We start from the raw sequence: 21166 nt of genomic DNA on the forward strand, positions 1-21166 counted from the left end.
TTCCTAACAAGTACAGTAATATGAAAGTGGAATTAGTTCTCTTGGGAAGTAATGGACTTTTCTTTATTGAAGATCTCACAAACAGAAGCTGATGACCAATTGCCCGCTTTGTTATGGGGGGAATAATGCCATCTAGTCATGTTCTATTCTGGGCACCACAGTTTAAAAAGAGAAATTATAAACTGGAGAATAACTGGACCTCAAGCTCATCAATCAATCAAATAGCCTAGGCACTGGAGAGATGAAGACAGTGCATCAAACAGTCCCTGATCACAAGGAGCTGAAGACTGGTTGAAGGAATTAGGGGATGATTATCCGGGAAAAAGAAAAAGGTCAGGGATGGGATGGTGGTGGAAGATGACCAGTGCCTTTAAGAATTCATGTAAAACGGAATTAGATTTGTTTTCTCTGGCCTGAGGACCAATGAACTTCTAGGAACAATGGGTGGTAAGTAATAAATGATAAATTTAGATTTAATGTCAGGAAAAACTTTTTTTAAAGGTTTTTGCAAGGTAAATGGGGTTAAGTGGCTTGCCCAAGGCCACACAGCTAGGTAAGTGTCTGAGGTCAGATTTGAATTCAGGTACTCCTGACTCCATACTCTATCCACTTCACCACCTAGCTGCCACCAGGAAAAACTTTTTAACAATTGAAACCATCCAAAAATGTAATGACCTGCCTCATGAGGAAAAGAATTCCCTCTCTATGGAGGTCTTTGAGCAGGAGTTAAATGTTCATTGGCAGGGTTTTTTATAATGGGAACTCCTTTCAGATAAGGGTTCCATTGAATAGCTGCTGAGGTCCCTTCCTAAGTTCTGTCATTGTTTGATCCCTTCTAATGCTAATATTTTGTGATTCTGTGATATTCATTTCTTATTAAAATTACTAAAAAATCCAATTTATTTTAAAGATTAGTATGATTAAGATAGTTTCTGGTACCAGCATCCCTTTGGATTTTCTGGTGACATTTTGTTTTCACCTCAGGCTCTAAAGAGTTCTTGACATCAGTTTTTTCTGGGATGTCTCTTTACTAGCAGGCAGAGGGAAATATCCTGTAGAGTTCACCAGAAGATGTAGTGTTTTTTTTTTTAAAAAAACTATTATCCACTAATTTTATCTACATGCTGAAAGAATGAATTCAAAACAGATTCACCTACAGGTTTTGACCTTCTCCTTGAGATTTTTGCTTTCTTTTTTTGAAAAAAAAATCCTCTAAAGACAAGTCCCTCACTGTACATACTAGAAAGCAAAGCACTACCTCAACACCTTATTTTAATTTATATATGTATATATATATATATATATATATATATATATATATATATATATATATATAATATATATTTGTATTCAGGAAATAAATATGATTCTCAGCTTTACACTCATTGTAGAAATCCATTGTTTTAAGCATATGTATACTAGAGTTTGTGAAAAGGACATCACAGATCTTGCCATTGTTACAGCCACTGCAAATTAAGAATCCTTTAGGAGTATATTAGTTGCCAAACACTTCTTTTTCCTGAGGAGTCAGGATCAAGGACAGACCTGTTTTATTACTGGGAAAAGGAAATCTCAGATAAGGGCTTCTCTAATGGTTCCAGTTGAACAAAGAGTCTTAGAAAACACTGTGAATCTTCTAGAACCAAGAGCCCTGAGAAGCTGATTATGAGAATTTCCAAGGCTTGTATGGTTTATTTCAGATGTAGGTCCTGAACATCTTCCTAGTTTTTCTTATAGTTATCTATCTCCTTAGTAAGTCTCTCTGATAGACTTATTTACATATATATACACATGTAAATATTTATATAAACACATTTATATATGTATCTGTGTATTTATGTGTTCTGTGTGCATGTACATGCATGAAAGCACATATATACACAGAGAATTATTTCAACACAATAAAGATTTGTGTGTATATTTATAGAGAGATATACACACACACAAATCTATCTCTATACTATTGTAATAGTAGCTGTAGTTATTGATTGATTCAATTTCAAAATGAATTTTTATGAAGACATCATTATTTGTTTTGCAGGGAAAAGACCAAAGTATTGCTCAGCAAACATCCTTTCATAACTATACATTCAAAGGATTCAAGAGTAGCTTGCTGAGACATATAATTTTACAATGACCTTTCTCTATCCAACATGATGAATTTTTAGTTTTATTTGATTGTAAAGATATTATGATCAGGACTAAAAATAAATATTGCCTTTTTCAGTCATAAAAAATACCTAGAAAGATAACTAAAACTATGTTTTTAAATAAAAATTTCAGAGAAGCTAGTTTGTTCAGAAGTTATGATACATGCTTTTGGAAAATAAACAATTTGAAATTCACAGATGCAGCAGAGCCCCCATCAAACATAAATAAGGATCAATTTTTTTTCATACAACAGTAAAAATTCCAAAGGATTCTTACATTTACTCCCCTACTCAACAATATGTACCAAAGATACACTTTCCCTCCTCTACTCCTAGAATGTAAACCATATTTATGTGTATGTCTGTGTATGTATTAAAATAAATTATGCTAGGAAACACAATGTGGAACACCCCAGGTTCAACTATAATCCAACAGGGAAAGCAAGTCCTAATGCTCCTTTTGAAGGAATCAGACCATTTTGTAAGAATTTTTGGCTTGCTTACAGGTCTTGAATACAGTATTCATATGTTTATGTATGTATGAGCCACCTTATAATTATCAGACTGTTCAATTCATTTAGGTTTTTTTTTTTTTAAGTACCAATTCACTCTCTCTCCTTTGTGTTCAGTACTATCAAATATAGAAAGAGCCTTACTTACCATTCCAGGAAAGATGAAATTTATCACTATGCCACAAATACCCTGGAAAGCAAAGAAAATGTTATTAGTTATTATACCTTCATCCACAGGGATCCCACCTGCCATATACAATGCATCAGCAGCAAAACAAAAATGAAACAAATCTATTGTAGAAAACACAAATCAGGATTTTAATGTAGACTAGAGCTCATGTTCCAGATGCTGGGACAGTGGGTACCCTAGTATTTCTTGCTCTAGAGATTTGATAAAGACATTTTATCTGGCTAAGATCTTTAAATACAGATTAAGTAAGACTTTCAATGGGTGATTTTTAGAACAGGAAAAGAAAATAATTTTCTTGGAAATAGTGAGAGTGTAGGATTAAGGGAGTATTTTTATAAATTTGTAGAGGTATAGGAACAGGTTCTGTGATTTCTTTAACATAAGAACTCCCAAGTGAAGAAATTCTGCATTGCAGTACCTTCTCTGAAACAAAAAGGTCTAGAGACTTGTCTGAGGCTGAGGGGTTAATGACTTGCCCAGGATCACAGAGCAAGCATGTCAGAAGCAGGGTTTGAACTTGGGTCTATCCTGGATTTAGGCCTGGCTCTCTGTCCATTATGCTATTCTGCCTCTTTTTTTAAATTTTATAATTTTTTTAGTTCAGGGAGAATTTTCTAGGGATATAGAAGACCCAGTAGCTGTTAATTATTTGTGGAAATATTTATCATTCATCCATGTGGAAATATTTACTATTAATTCATGAAGTCAGCATTAGATAATCCATGGTAAAGCTAAATATATTGCACAAATCTATACACCCAGAAGTCCACAGTCAAATTGAGAAGCAAATTTAAGTGTGGTGACATCCCCTTTTCTAGTTTAACAATAGTACAAGATTCTCCATCTGTGTTAAGTAGTGAAGATGCAGTGTCTCTCATTCATATGTCATTTAAATGATTTAAAAATTTTTAATTAGTTAAAATTATGGAAAAATAAAAAATAATAAATCTTGTAAGGTGTTCAAGCATTCATTATTCATTTCAGTATTCCCTGAAAAGCCTTCTCAATTCATTTGTATTTCAATATCATAAATAAAACATTAACTAATAGAAAATAACTGTGTTAGTGGATAGAAAGTTAGTCTCAGAATCATGAAAAGTTGGGTTCAAGCTTCATCTCTGACATATAATGTCAGAGGAAGGCATTTAACTTCTCCAAGGACTATAATTTTCTCTTTTTTTTTTTTAGGTTTTTTTTTTTTTTGCAAGGCAATGGGGTTAAGTGGCTTGCCCAAGGCCACACAGCTAGGTAATTATTAAGTGTCTGAGACCGGATTTGAACTCAGGTACCCCTGACTCCAGGGTCAGTGCTCTATCCACTGCGCCACCTAGCTGCCCCAAGGACTATAATTTTCAGAAAATGTGCATATCTGAAGTGGGATTAGAAGTTTCTATTTGAACTTCCTTATATTAATGAAATCACAGGTCCCGTCCATATATAATAGAGCAAATTGCATATGAGATAGAATTTCATCTTCAGATGGTGTAAGACCTGGGTTTAAATTCTGCTTCTGACTAGTGAGGTGAACATTGGTAAGACAGTCTCACTTGTCCTCAAGAATTCCTTTGGAATTCTGCTGTGAGGGGAAGTTCCCATGATGACAAAATTGCAGATCCATGTGGTATTAACTTAATAGAAAGGTAAATAGTTTTTTGTTCAATATCATTCATCTCAAAGGCCAATACTCTAAAAAATAATTGTTTTGAAAATGGTACAAGGGGCAAAGGTACTGTCTCTGAATGAACAATGCTTCTGAACATTACTCCCTGTGTAAGTTGGCCAAGTCACTTAATCTCCCTGGGTCTCAGCTTGCTCATCTGTAAAAGGATGAATTGAATTAGAGGCCTTTTTCCAGATCTAAATATTTGATCCCATAGAAGGAGGAAAGTGGTGTAATAGAGGCTTTGACCTAGAATCAGGAATTCTGCCCCAGATACTTACTAGATATGTATCCTTGGGCAAGTCTCTTGAGCTTTTTTTCAGACTCAACATAATCATACATAAAATGGGGTTTGTAATAGCTCCTACTTCACAGAGTTGTCATGGAGTGCAAAGAAAGAACATGGTTCAAATGTTTGCAAACCATTCAACATTATATAACCTCCAATTATTATTATTATTATTATTATTATTATCCAACAAAATAATTTTTTAAAAATTTGATTGAAAAAGCATTGCATTTATTTATGGGACAAACAGTTATTGTAGAAAAATGAAGGATCAAACTACAGCAGTAAGCAATCACAAAATTGGCAACATTGTGATGTACCTAGGGACTAAACTCAGTGGGTTCTACTATGGATTGGTATTATGTTACTTGGATATCTGTTTAAAAATAGCAATAATCATTATGTCCATTCTTTAGCAATTAGTATTTAAATAAATGGCCAATTTCAGGAGTCCCTAATTCACAGGATTCATAGGGTCATGAATCTGAGTTTGAATGACCCTTGAAGGTCTGATGTTACAGACGAGGTCCCTGAGTCATGGAAAAATAAAATCATTTGTCCAAAGTCAGACAGGTAACCACTTTTGAACACAGATCCTCTGACTGAAAACTGTTTCCTTTTCTTCATTACACTGCCTACACCAAATCCATTACAGAATGGAAAAATACACAACTTTGCATTTAGAATAACTTCTTACTTATATTTCATCTGGAACATAAGTACTTTGAAACTTTTAGATTCAAATTTATGTTTTACTGGAAAACTTTTAGTGGTCATAGCTTCTTCCAAAAATCAATTTTATTTTATTTTTTACTCTATGATAGTTCCCAAGCATTAGAAGCATTAGACTCTCAACAGTACCTTTGATACCAGAGTATACATTTTATCATTATATTTCCTGAATCGATAAACAAAATCAAAGTATTTTTAATCACTAGCTCCTGAAGAGGGCAGCACGTTCTAGATATTATTGAATTCTAAGCTTAAAAGTGACAATTTAGGCTTTACCATACTTTTAGCTAACAAGATGTTAAAACACACACGCACACACACACACACAGCGACTTAGACACTGCATTTTTTTTTTTTGGTACAGTCAACGGTTCCCATGACACAATGAACAAGCAAAAGTTTTAGACAGCTGCAGACCAAGGTCACAATTGTATTGAGTTATTAGACAAGAACATTCAAATTAGTCACCCGGAGCAATGCATTTGGAAAGGGAATAACAAAATATGAGTACGGATCTTTTCCTTGAGAAATGTGTTTTATCTTTAACATCGTAGATAAGTTTTCCTATTGGCAGTACATTGGCTGTCAAACTACTAAAAGGGTGAGATTTAATTATCTCTCTTCTTGTATGTTTCATCTCAATCGCTATGGTAACATTCAGTTGCCTCAGCAGCCATGCACAATTTAATCAAATATTTCCTCCCATTCCAGAGCAGTCAACGCTGTACCTCAGATTCAGTGAATCTGATAACACGTGTGGTCCATATCTAAAAACACAAACCCTTCCAGGGAGGGTGACCATTAAATGATGGGTAAGGCGTGATTATAAGAGCATACTCTCTTAGATCATTTCTCTTTCATTTATTCTTATTCATTTTTTGCTCTCACTCCCTTTTTGTGGGGGTTTCAACCTCTTAAAGAACTCCATTTTCAGTTTACTACTGAACAAGTCACTTGGCTTCTACTAAAGGTCTGGTGACTACAGGAAAAGGAAAAATCAGATTTAAAATTTAACTGGAGTCTCACCCCTTCCTAATAGCTCTTTTTAATTATAACCATCTATTAGAGATTTTTTTTTTTAAATGAACACATCCATTTTTAACTTCCTGAAAGGGAAAAGAATGAATGGGGAGTAGTTGGGGACAAAGCAAATGCATGAGAAAAGAAAAAAGAACCAAGGGTTTGGTTTAAAGCAACTATGCCAGGACATGAGGGAATTTTGTTTCATTTTTCAACTGAATAGGAATTTCATTAAAAAAAAAACTACAAATATTCATTAAACTGGAATTGTCATCTTTTAAGCATGCCAATGTTTGACTTCATTTGGTAACTATCATTTTGTAAAAATCATCTAGAGAAATTTTTGTGAGATCATAACAAATTTTCAAACTAGCTTCAAGTCTGCCAATATTAGTTAATTATACTTCAAAGAATGTTGGGTACCTTCTAAGCATAGCTAGTAGCCTTTTTGGGAAAATGATACTGTATAATTATAGCAAAATCTATACAAAAATTAGAACTAAAAAGTATATGATAATTTAGAAGGGCTAAAAATTAATTTACTTTTAAATCAAAGAATTCTCTAATTTTTTTTTAGTTTTTGCAAGGCAGTGGGGTTAAGTGACTTGCCCAAGGTCACACAGCTAGGTCATTATTATGTGTCTAAGGCTGGATTTGACTCCAGTCTTACTAATTCCAGGACTGGTACTTATCCACTACACCACCTAGCTGCCCCTTTCTAATTTTTTTCTACCATTATGTATGACATTTAAAAGGTATACTTTGACAGATTATATTTTGTTCTTAAGTTGTAGTTGTGTCTTTCTTATAAATAAATTCAGTGTTCTTTCCCTTAGATGCTTTGAATAATTTAATACAATTTTAAAAGTATTATATAGAAGTTAGTTTGGATTATATTATCATTATCATTATCATCATCATTATCACAAACCAGAGGCATATTTGACAGCTAAATGCCACATGTCACTTCTTTGGGATTTTGGTAGCAGGATACTGGTATTCCTTATAAACTCCTTGAGATCAAGGCTTTCCTTTGTTTTTTAAAGTTGTATGTTTTCATTATTTTGCAAAATGTTGATAATGCTGTATCCATGAAATGAAACATTGACATGCCCAGTTCTTAACATAGTGACTGAAATTCAATAAATATTTATTAATTATTGATTATATAAACTCTGAGCTTCCTTTTAGTTCTAATCCTATGATCCTATATATCATATATATATAGTATGTCACCAATCTCTACGTTGACCCTTCATAGTATGGTTATGCTCTCCACTGAGGCAGATTCTGTCCCTTCTTGACTCCACATATACTCCTTAAAAGTTATTATGGCTGAAAAATTAATTATTATATGACCAGCATGATGGTGAACTTCTTTTAAATTAGCTACACTGGTCTTTAGGCTAGAGATAAATGCATAGTGTCTAAAACAAGGATCCTGAAACTTTCTTTGGTTGTTTCTTTTTGTGGATCATGGACTCTTTTGACAGTCTGGTGAATTCCATAGACCTCTTCTCATATTCATAGTTTTAACTGTATCAAATGAAATATATAAGGTGCAAAAGGAAAACAATTATATAGAAATAGTTGTCAAAATACTTAAAAAGCAAGATGATCCCAAGATTGAGAAGATCCACTCTAAAGGTGCCTCTATACAAAGTTGTCTTGAAAAAAGAGGGATGAATTTTGTGCTGCTTAGCCTCAGACAGAAGAACCAAGAGAAATGAGTCACAACATCACAAGGAAGTAAATGTAGGCTTGAGATCAGAAAAAAATTAATAAAACAAAATATTTTCCTCTCTTAGAACTATCTAAATGTGTAATGGACTACCTCACCTTCACTGAAAGCCTTCAAATAGAAGTTAGATGACTACTTATAAGGTATGTTATAATGAGGATTCCTCTTATCTCTGGATTGAACTACTTGGCCACCAAATTCCTTCTGGTTCTCAAATTCTGGGCTTTTTTTTCCAGATAAGTAGGATTTACCAGGGCTTGCTTTTGCCTTCAAAAGCCCAGGGTCATCTCCCCTCCCCTCCACAATGAGGCATCAGATGGGATCAAGGATTAAAAAAAATCATTTCACTGTTATTTTCATCCACCACAGATAATTTATAAAATTTTTTTTTATTAATGAAGACAACTGAAAATATAGATTTGAATCCTCCCCACTTGGTAGGATCTGCCAGAGCTTGACACAATTAGTGTAGTCTTGGAAAACTCAGGGTTGCTTCCAGGTCACAATGTCTACAAATCAGGAAACTGAGTCACTGTTGCTAATTGCTGTGAACCCAGACTGAAAGTAAACAGGGCACCTAAAATTAAGATATACATAAAATTTTAAAATAATATACAATTCAGGAATTTCTGTTCAAACTAAACTTGAACACGTCTTAAAATCAAGCTTCAATCTGTGTTAAAATGGGTCTGGACTAAATAGAAACATGATGGGCTTAAAATATTTGAGGAGTCGATAAGTAAAAATAAGAGTGAATATGATCTACCCTTTTCCTTGTTACAAAACTAAGAATCAAATGAGTAGATAATACAGGGAGGTGAAATTAAGAAAGACATCCAACAATTAGATCAATCAATCAATCAAAGTACTTATTCTGTGAGAGGGATACAAAGAAAAAGCAAAAACTGTCTAAACTCCAATGAGAGTACATTCTAAAAGGGAAGATAGAGATTAAGTCTCTTATTTCAGTGATATTGATAATTCTCAGGTAAGGAAATTCCCTCTACTTACACAAGTTGTCACCTCTACTCTATAGTCTTAGAGAGTCGCCTGTATCACTGAGAGTTTGCCTAGGATCACCAGTCAACTTGGAGCAAAGGCAAATGTGGAAACCAGATCATCCTGGCTTTCATAACAGTTCTTTCTGTCCTATATTATCTTACTTCTCATGGATTTTTATAGTCTCTTGTTCCAAAAATTAACAGTTATATTGTGAAAGAAAAATATGCTATTAGACTTGACTATCATTTTCTTGGCTAAGAAATTAAAACCATCAACAATTTTGAATGTGTACTATGTATAGAAAATGTTGCTTACAACTTAAAAGACCATACTGATATTTTTCTTAACAAACAAGAAGAGAAGCTTCGACAATTTTCCAATTCTTGTACATACAGTAAATTTTTTCACTAATTCTTCCTACACTCTTTAATATCATTCCCTACTCCCAACACCCACTGGACTCATGTCATCAAACAACAAGTATCTACATGTATGATTGTGGTCAAATTCACATTGACTGTACCCCAAACAAGCATTGGCTATCCAAACCTTCCTTCCCTACAGCATCTGAGATCCTAGGGTGCATGGCAAAGCTTTTCTGGAAGAGTGAGCTAGAGAGAGATGATTTTTCAATGGTTTCCTATAGAATATTAGATTTGAAAGGATAGTACTTAAAATTGGTCAGTCAGTTAACAAACATTTATTTAGGTCTTACTATATGTCTGGCACTGTGCTTAGTGTTTAGGAAACAAAGAACAACAGTCTCTGCCCTCAGGGGGCTCACATTCTATTTGGGGGTGGAAAAACAAAATACATGAAAATAGATTCATACAAGATGTATGAGCAAATGGCATATGATCTTGGAAGGGAAAGCACTATCAGCAAAGGAGGTTGAGAAAGACCACCAACAGAAGGTAGAGTTTATGTTTTAAAGACATGTAGGGAAACTAAGAGGGGGAAGTGAGAAGGGAGAACATTATAGACACAGGGAAATAGTACAAAGGGACAGGAATGGAAGTTGGAGTGTTGTATGTGATGTATGGCAAGAAGGCCAGTAGAGTTGTATCATTTAGAGTAAATGAAGGGGAGTAAAATGTAAGAAAATTGAAAAGGAAACAAGGAATGAAATAGAAAATCTCGTATTTGATCCTGCATGTAATAAGTATCCACTGTTGGTTTTTTTTTTAGTTTTTTTCTTGTAAGGCAATGGGGTTAAGTAACTTGCCCAAGGCCACACAGCTGGGTAATTATTAAGTGTCTGAGTCCGGATTTGAACTCAGGTACTCCTGACTCCAGGGCCAGTGCTCTATCCACTGTGCCACCTAGCTGCCCCTCCACTGTTGTTTAATGATAAGAGGTGACAGGACCCAATACTAAGGAAAACACTTTGAAAGCCAAATGGAGAATGATTTAGGATGGCAAGAGACTTGAGGTAGGGAGAAGGAAGCTTTTTTCAAAGAAAATATTTTCTGAGTCATTTTTGTTGTTTCTAAGAATATTAGACATAGGGTATTGTCCCTAATTTGTGGGTATTCACTGACAGACACTGAGAACTAGGAAGAAATTGCTTATATTGAAGACACTTCTTGACAGAGCAGAAATAACATCCCCCACCAAAAAAAGATTTTGATGGATCACTTCGTAAAACAGAACTGGTTCTTATGTCAAGGTGATCCTTCTGTTAGAAATATATAAGGAAAGGAAAGAAGGAAAAAATCCTTCCCTCCCTATAATTTGGAAATCACTATCATTAAAAGTCACTGTGGTGGATAGTGAGCTGGCTTCAATCAGGAAGGGATGGATTTAAGCCCCTATGCTGACTTGCCCTGGATGTGGGACTCTAGACTACTCATTATGGAGCAACTGCTGATATGCCATTGTTAGAGTTAATTTCCTCATTAGGAATTTCCAGTCAATGAAATATTGGGTCGATTAAAAAAAAGTCTCTTGTCAAAATATAAAAAGATGGGTTGAGGGGTTGAAGTTAAGTGTTTGTTTTTAATCAAAACTGTCACCAACCCTCTCTTGCTCATGCTGTTTCACTCTCCTCTGGAGGATTAGGTCCATTTAGACACCCCCCCCCCACCAGCACCCCAGAGATTCTCTTTCCCTAGAGGTTCCAAGAAGTTCAGAAAATATCAGCTATCTAAGTGATGAGATTCTACTAAGGGTTGTTGGTCATTGTTTCCAAACTGGTATCACTGGGCACCATCCTCTGCACACCATTTTTAAACTGGGACAGTGGCCATTTAGACTTAGCCTAACCCTCACTTTCCCCATGCTTCCTCAAACCAAGACCCTATTCCTCTAGTTTAGGCTTATGTCCAAACAAACCAATAGGGGCCCCCAACTTCCTGAAAACACCCTCAGGAAGTTGTGTGCAACCTCTTTTCTGTGCAGCCTCTTTCCTTCTGATTAACACCGGCTCTCTCACTATTGCTCTATCACCACAGAAACCAAATTTCCACAAACAGGAACTAGTCTCTCCATTATCAAGCTTACTGTTAAGAGCTAGGTGGTACATTCAGAGAATTAGACTTGGAGTCACAAAAATATGCATTTGGGGGGCAGTGGAGACGGGGAAGACCTGAGTTCGAATGTGACCTCAGACACTTGATAACTTAATGCTTACTAGCTGTGTGACCTTGGGCAAGTCATTTAACCCCATTGCCTCTCTCACACACATACAAAACAAAATAAAACAAACAAATAAAAGCAAAACAAGATATGCATTTGAATTCTGTTTCTAACATAGACTTGCTATGAGATCCTGGGCAAGTCACTTGAGCTTACTTAGCCGTAATTGTTTTTCCCTGTAAAATGAAGATAATAAAGTTATTTATCTCAGAGGCTTATGGTAAGCATCAAATGGGATAACAAGTATAAAGCACTTTCCAAACTAAAGCATTATACAAATGCTAGCCATCATTATTATGATTACTCAACGGCCCATAGCAAAACACTATCTTCCAGCTCTTCAATACCTGATGATATTATAGGTAGCTTCCAGGGCATATTCTTTCAATCTGGGCATCTCAAAATGTACTGTAAATCATTAACAATCACAGAGGAATTGAAACTATAGGAGTTTCCATCCCTTACAGATTGAAATAGGTAAGCAAGGGAATGCCAACTCTGGTCTTAGATATACATCAGACTTTGTAAAGTAAAGTTAAAAGAGCTCAGAGATAAAATGAGAGGAATAGGAAAGAATACATAGTTCAAACATAAATCTATCTATCTCTCTATCTCTCTATCTATCTATCTATCTACATATCTATAATGTGTGTATATATATATATATATATATATATATATATATATATATATATAAAATATATGTCAGCTTAAGAGTGATGAGAAGTCTTTCAAGAATGACACTCCATTGGCACATTCACAGATTTTTTTCAGTGAGGAAGAAGAGAAAGATATGTCTTAAGAAACCACAAAAGTAGAAAACAGCAGGACTTCACAACTGATTGGATTTAGTGAGGGTGTGGGATGTGGTTAAAAAGAGTAGAGAGTCAGGAAATAAGGGAATCTTGTGAATTCAGGTCCATTGGTCAGAATGATCCAGATCTTGGATTCTGAATGAAATACTGGATGTGATTGCTGAACTAATGTTTTTGAAGTCATTAAATATGAGAAATACCTTAAGATTAATGGTTAAATATTGTCCTGATTTTCAGAGTGGAAAATGAATGCTTCAGACTATAGACTAATGGACTTGATGATTACTGTTAAAAAACAAAAACAACAAAAAAGCAAACATTTTCATTTCAAAGAGATGGATCGTGAAGATTTAGAAAAGGAAAAGTTGACCACCACAAGGTTTCAGGTTCACATTTTAAATAAGTCATGCCAGAATATTTCTGAGTTAATTTCCTTTGAGACCAGTATCAAAAGGTCAATTGAATAATAGGTATATCTGTCATATAGCTGGGCTTTAGTAAGTTATTTGACAAAGTTTCTCACAATATTCTTATGGACAATATGATGGGATATATTCTGAATGATAATACAATTAGATGAGTCTAGAGCTGGTTGACTGATCACACACAAATAGTACTGCTTCATGGAATGATGTCCATCTGGAAGAAAATATTTACTCTGTGCTCTTGACCTTGTCCCATCCAACATTTTTATCAGATTCTTGGAAGAAAGCATAGATGCATAATTATCAATTTTTCAAGTACATGAAGCTTAGAGAAATTATTTGTGCATTGAATAACAATAAAAAACAAAGATCTCAAGTTACTAAAAGTGGGTCAAAGCTAACAAGAACCACTTTAAGAATGGTGGCTCATAAAAATGATTCAAATGCATAAGCATGAGATGAGGGAAATGAGTTATAAAGTACATTTTAAAAAAATCTGATGATTTGAGTTCAATGAAAGGATAGTATGACATATCAGCTAGAAAGGCTAATGTAATTTTAGTCTACTAAATACAAATATAATGTCTCAAATGACAGAAGCAGGAGTTCTTACAATATTCCCTACCTTAATGAGAGCACTTCTAAAATAGTCTATGCCATTTTGGGATTCCATAAATGAAAGACATGGACCAGTTAAGAGAGAACATCCATGGGGCATGTTTGCTGTCTTGAAATATTTGAAGGATTTTTCATGAATAAATGGATCTGGCTTGTTCTGTTTGGCATTGAGGGTGGGGCAGAATTGGTAGCAATAAGTTGAATCAATTAATAAACATTATTAATCAACTGCTATTTTCCAGGAACTTCCAGAGATACAAAAAGAGACAAAAGACCCTCAAGGAGCTCATAGTCTAATGGGGAAAGAAAGCTTATGAACAAATATGGACAAAAATTTACATATATATATATATATATATAATAGAAGGAAGCTATTAGAATTAGGAGGTAGTTGGGAAAGTGCTTCTACAGAAGATACACTTTTAGTTGGACTTAAAGTCAAGGAAATTAGAAGATAAGGAGGAGGGAGAGCATTCTAGGCATGGGGGGGGGACTGCTAGAGAAATTCCTCAGAATCAAGAGATGGAGTGTCTTGATACTAGATCAATGTGTGGGTAAAAGAATATGTGCTGAAGATAAAAGTGTTAAAAAACTGGAAAAGTTGGGGGGCGGGAGAGAACTAGTTTAAGAAGGGTTTGGAAGCACTGAAGTTAGAAGAGGGCAGATTTCAACTCAAGAAACATTGCTTACTTATCTGTAACATTTAGTGAGAAGCTTTGTATTTTATAGATAAAAACAAAAAATAAACGATTCATGCCCTCAAGTCACTTACCTTCAACTGAGGTATCAGTTTAATAATAATAATATTATAAAGGAAAAACTTCTAACAATTAAATTGTCTCAAATTGGAATTCCATCTTAAGGTAAGAGAAAGCAAGATATTATATAGGGTTATAGATTAAGAGTTGGAAGTGATCTTAGAGGTCAGTTAGTCAAACTTCTTCATTTTACAGTTGAAGAAACTGAGGCTGAGAGAATTCAAATAACTTGACCAAATGTCATAAAGGTAATAACGGATTGTACTGGGATTTGAACACCAGATCCCTTGATTCCAAATCCAGCAGTTTTTCTGCTACACCATAGTATCTTTATTTACTGGGATATTTAGCTAAAATTCATACTGTAGTTAGAGGTTGGATTAGATAACCTCTGTAGTATTAGCTAAATCTATTCTATAATTCTGTGAATCTGCAAATCAAATGAATAATCATTTATTGCATTACTTCTTAAGACATTGTTATAGATGATAAGGTCTTTGTAGCAGCAAAAGTAATGATTATCTTGTGTCAGTAAGTTTATGAATCATAAGTCAGGATGACTGTTAACATTATTTGCTCTATACCTGAGACATCAAATGGTAGCTAAGGTATAACAGAACATGGGGCAGATCCATTCTCTAAGTATCTTTGAGAAACTAAGTTGTTTCCCTTAAACTGGTACTTACTGGGGTCATGAGTTCTAGAACTAGAAGGATCCTGAGATGTCAACTCTCTCATTTCACAGTTGAAGAAACAGAGGAGTAATGAAATGTAATGACTTGGCCAAAGTCATCGAGGTAAGATTTGGTCTCCAATGGTATCCAACTGGCCATTTTCGACTGGACCGTGTTGCTAATACCAGCATCCTATGGCTTTCTGGAGATAATGCTTTACAGAAAGGTTTGCTTTGAGCCATTGGGAAAGCCACATAGTTGGGGTGTGGGGAGTTTGCCAATTCCATTTTGCAGAAGGAGTCTAAATGAGAAATACAAATAGTTCTTAGAGGCAAGTCATCTAAAACCTCCAAAGAGACTTGTAAGTTGCTACTAATTGGCACTCGTTCAGGAAACTCAGTAGATGTCAAAGAAGGAGCAGGGGGTGAAAAATGGGCTCCCCTTTCACGCTTGAATTGGCCCTTCTACCTTGAACTGGGAGGCTGCCAGGAGAAAACTTGTGCCACTGACTCAGCTCGGCTTGTTTTGTGGATGAAAAGAGGATTTTGGCACTATCCTCATACTCTAGATTCACTTAAAAAATAATAATTGCTCAATTAAGGGTCCAGAGCTTCTTTTCAGTACCCAGAGAAATTAAAAGTTGAAAAGAAAATTGCACATCTTAGGGGAATGATCGTCTGCATGGAGATTGCTGAATAAGATAAAGGAAAGCAACCAATTTTGAGATTATGAATATAAGGAAATTGCTGATGCCTGAGTCAAAGTGATGTGAACCTCTTGCAAAAGGAGGAACTATGTCATCTTGGTCTCTGTTTGTTGCAAAAAAAAAAAAAAAGGTCTTTTATTTTATTTGGAAGTTTCCTTGTTAAGATCCTAATCTTGAGTCACATAACAGGAACTCCAATGCTGCCAAAAGTCCTTTCATTGTATATTAAAAACTTAATGCACTAAAGAAATTCTGAGGAGCTTGAGAATTTTTGACGAGTTCATGTCCCAGCCAGATCATCTGGTACTTAGAAAGTAATTGGGGATGCCCAACTAGCAAGCTAGAAGCAAAAACATTTGAAAAAACGAAGACAAGTTAATGTTTTTCTTTTTCTTTTCATCAAAAAATCATGTATATTGGAGACATAGGAACCAAAAGATTTAGGTTCAGAAAATGAGAACTGGAATGAACTTTAGTGGTCCCCTAATCCAACTCTATCCTTATCCAGATGAAACATGAAGGGACTTGGTCCAAGTCACATAGGAAGTGACAGAGAAACTTCAAAGGCAGTGGGGTTTGTTGCATTGTGGTTGATTTATAATTGTTTCTTCCCCTTCAAATTACCTTGTGAGTGAGCATATCTATATTTATATTTATATATATATACTATATATATATACAAACAATATATGTAATTTTATATATAAATATATATGTACATATTCATATAACAATGTATTTATTATATGAACTATCTGTTTATAGTATATACCACACATTAGACTGCATATGTGTCATATTTTATGTATATACATGTATATATTCAAACACATATATTCAGACATGTGTGTATAAACATGTATTCACATAAATATATGCCCATATTTACCCACATTCACACACCCTTATCTAGGTAGAAGTTGCTTTTCCCAGTGGAATTTCAGCTTCTTGAGGCTAAGGACTGTTCTATTTTTATTTCTCTATTTCCAGCTTAGCACAGTTTTAGTAGATCCTAAATAAATGATTGAATTGAATGAATCCTTCTTCCCCAAAGAAAACATTTATCTGTAGCTCATAACTAGATGTTCATATGCTCAGACTTTTATAACTGTCTTAAATGTATTTATTTGTTTATTTTATAAGCAATTATAATCTTTGCACCCAAATGAGCAATTTTTAAAAATGAAAAATGAAATCCTTATAGCAAATATGCATATTCCAACAAAATAAGCTCCCATGTTGGGTTTGTCCTAGGAGTAAATTTTATTTTGCATTTTAAGTCCATCACCTTTCTGACAGGAAGTGGATTTAAAAAAAAAAACCTTAAAAATTAAAAGGGGAAAAAAGTGCTTCATTAGACCACCATTTTCCCAGGTTCTTTTGACTCTCTAATTTCCATCACTTTCTTTTGGGGCATGCACACAGACATAAAAGATTCCTACTGCATCCTGAAGGGCATTTTTATCCTTAGCAAAGACATTCGCTAAATCATATTATCATTGAAATGTCATGAACTTCTCTGTATAATGATAGAACATTGCCAGGTTTAAAAAAAATGAATCTTTTTAAGGTCTGGTCTCTTCTTCTCTTTCTAGTCTTCTTACATGTGATTACCTTCCACATACTATATGATTAAATCATACTAGTGTTCTTGCTGTTCTTCAGCTGTGGTGCTCCATTTTCACTTCTATGCATTGCCTTGGCTGTCTACTATGCCCTCCTCACCCACCTCTTAGTGTTCCTGACTTTGGTCAAGAGTCAGTTTCAAATGCCATATCATTTTACAAATGAGGAAACTGAGACTAGAAAAATTAAATATATTATCCCTGGTTTTACAGATACTAAGTGGCAGCAGTGGGTTTCTAATGTAAGTATTACAGATAAAGAAACTGGGGTTGATGATTTGTATATATAGGCTCATCTATCTTATTAGTGTCAAAGTACCTGAAGCGGGGAAGCTTTCTACTGGCTTGGGAATGAAATGGTTAATAGAAGCATGCAAGTTAAATGATTAAAAATAAATCAGATGATTGATATCTTTGCCCCCTCCTTAAAAAAGAATAAAATAAAATGTAATTAGTCATAGAGAAATAGCACAGAATAGTAGAGAAAAAGAAATACTAATATTCAAAAAGATCTGGATACCAGTGTCCTTTCTAAATGAATTTGGGTAATTCACTTAAATTCACTTAAAAACTGTTCCACCAAGGGGGTGGCTAGGTGGCACAGTGGTTGGGGCACCGGTCCTGGAGTCAGGAGTACCTGAGTTCAAATTTGACCTCAGACAGTTAATTACTTAGCTGTGTGGCCTTGGGCAAGCCACTTAACCCCATTGCCTTGTAAAAACCTAAAAAAAAACCCAAACCAAACTGTTCCAAGCAGTTTTCTAGGATAGGTTGTAGGTGATGGTCTGGATTGGCCACATTTCCTCATTCTTATAGTAATGAAATGATCACAGGTATTGTAAAAAAATATATATGTGAGTATATATGTGTGTATACATATACCTAACATGTATGAGTGTACATATACACATATATATAGGTATTCTGTGTGCTATGCATATTTACACACATATATGTTTACCTAAATACATATGAAAAAATTAAAGATGGAAAATGTTAATCTTTGGTATGTGTTACTTTCTCCTCCAACACTACTGTTCGAAAAAGAAAAAAAAGGTAATGCAGATAATTACATTGCTAATTAAAGTGAATGGGAAAGAAGCCAATACATTTGAAATATGATAAAAATCCAAAAACTTGGAGACACCATTTATTTCTAACCAATATTGTTATTAAGTTAGTCTGAGGTTGATGAGAAATTTTAGAACAGATTATTAAATGAATTGCTTGTGAACCTCTTAAAAGGTGTCTAAGTGAGTGCCTACTTAGAGCAAGTAGATTTACTAAGAAAGTCATACTAAACTAACCTTAATTCCCTTTTTATAGGTTTATTATGTTGGCAGATCAAAGGAATAACATAGACATAGCATATCTTAATTTAATCAAATCATCTGACAGAATCTCCCATTTTATCCACCTTGAGGCTAAAACATTGATAAGTGCAGGGTTGAGGACTAGCTACTGGAACTGTTATGTAACCATACTCCTAATTGATAAAATAAATTTTATGTGCTGGCTAATGGCAGTGGGTGAACCAGAAGGATGTCTTGATTGTGATGCTACTGGACTCTGCCCTTGTCCTTGACCCAATTTGAACCCTTCCAAAAAATCTTAACAATAACTTGAAGTTATTGGATGAAGAGAAAGATACTTATTAAAACTCTAAAGGACCCCAAAATGAGAGGGATAATTAATAGAAAGATGGAAAAAGATTTAAAAGGTCACAATCTGAATTTTGATTATGGCAAACATAACATCTTGTTTATAAGTTCCAAAAAAATCTGTTGTTCAAGTACAAAGGCCTTAAATTGACCATAAGTAAGAGAATTCAGTTTTAAGATATATCTGTGAATTAGGGACTTCTGAGATTTACCATTAAATATAAATTGTTATCTACTGAAATATTCCCATAAATTGTAAGGGAGGTAGGTTTAAATGACTTTATATAAAAACCACTTTGGGGAAGCTTTGGGGATTAATGTTTAATTAAGTAGTTGGATGAGGTGAGGCAGAATGAGGGCACCATGGAGTTTACTTTTCCATAGTACCTTCTCCTTTCCCTCTAACCTATCTTTCAAGAACTCTGTTTTTTTGTATGTTCATCTATCTTTACACTGTCTTCCCCATTAAGATGTGACTTCTTTGAGGCAGGTTTAGCTTTTGTCCCACTTTCTATTCACAGCACTTAGGACATTGAAACATAATCAGGGTTTCATAAATGTTTGTTGATTGATTGCATTTTGTTCATAAAGTCATATACTTACAGGAATCTTATAGGCCTTTATATTATAAGTGTGGTAAACTGAGCTGAAGTGACAGCCAAAACAACACAAATAGTAATAGCTGATGTGGGATTTGATATCAGTTTCTCTGACTCTAATACCAAAGTTCTTTTCACTAATCCAAGGTGCCTTCTTTTTATTTGTTTTGAGAATATCAATGTAATAAAATTAACATTCTAAAAATTATTATTATTATTATTAGGTTTTATTTTGTTGGGGGTTTTTTTGTGAGGCAATGAGGTTAAGTGGCTTGCTCAAGGCCACACAGCTAGGTAATTATTAAGTGTCTGGATCGGGATTTGAGCTCAGGTACTCCTGACTCCAGGGCTGGTGCTCTAGCCACTGTACCACCTAGCTGCCCCTCTAAACACTATTATAAATGGTTTATCTATTTTTTTCTCTCTATATGTGGAATTTGAAAGAGAAGTCTTACTCAAATGCCTCTTTGTGGGGTGATGGCAAACCTAGTTTTATTCAAGGCAAGTATTAGTGCTCTAAACTCTATTCTGATGGAACAACCTCTAATATAATCCTGAAAATGAGCTGAGTCTGTTGAGGGCCAAACCAGATAAAAATGGAGAAACTTATCACCAGTTGGTTGACCATTAGGTAGCAAATGCTATAGACATGGAAACTCATGAAGCAAGGAAAAAAAATTTAAATTGGTCTCATTTGTATCTATCTTTCCTCTGCTTCCACAGTGATGGTGTTGGACTGGTAGAAAATGGGTCACCAGGTGCTAAAAATTAGACAGTTTTTAAACCTTCTATTAAAAAAAAACTTAATTCTTGGAATTTTGAATGTGAGCTATTTGTCCATGGCTAAGAAATTAATATGCTCTTGGAAACTCTGAATCATATCAATGTGAAGAGCTACATAATCAATGAAACTTGATGACAAAAAACATCCCATGGATTTAATTCCTATCTCTTCGCTGATGAGTCTCAGATCTACTTATCTTGCTTTAACCTCTCTGACAACCAATAATCTTGCATCTCTAGTTGACCTTAAATTGGACATACACCAACTCACCAATCCTCTGCCTAAATCTTCACCTCTTTTCAACTTCTCTATTTTTGTAAAGAACAATATCATCCTCTGTCACTGAATCTCAGGTATTATCATAAATGTCTCACTATCTCTCTTCCCCCAAAATCAAATCTGTTACCAAGGTCTGTCAATTTTACCTGTGCAACCTCTCTTGAATAGCCTCCTTATTTTTCCTGATACTGCCACCACTTGGAGGCAGGCCCCCATTATCTCATACCTGGACTACTGCAATAGCGTGCAGGTGGATCTCTTTACATCGTCTCTCCCCACTCCAGTCCAT

At 34.7% G+C, this 21166-nt stretch overlaps 1 protein-coding gene across 2 annotated transcripts in view; it reads right to left on the reverse strand.

Annotated features, from left to right (window-relative positions):
• Window positions 1-21166, reverse strand: part of ADGRL2 (adhesion G protein-coupled receptor L2) — a 329848-nt gene that overhangs the window by 250360 nt on the left and 58322 nt on the right. For both annotated transcript variants that reach the window (XM_074221816.1, XM_074221817.1), the window contains exon 2: window positions 2811-2852. The gene's annotated coding sequence lies outside the window, so the exon portion shown is untranslated. The remainder of the gene's footprint in view (window positions 1-2810; window positions 2853-21166) is intronic.

This window comes from Macrotis lagotis, chromosome 2, assembly GCF_037893015.1.
Source record: "Macrotis lagotis isolate mMagLag1 chromosome 2, bilby.v1.9.chrom.fasta, whole genome shotgun sequence".
Taxonomy (NCBI): Eukaryota; Metazoa; Chordata; class Mammalia; order Peramelemorphia; family Peramelidae; genus Macrotis; species Macrotis lagotis.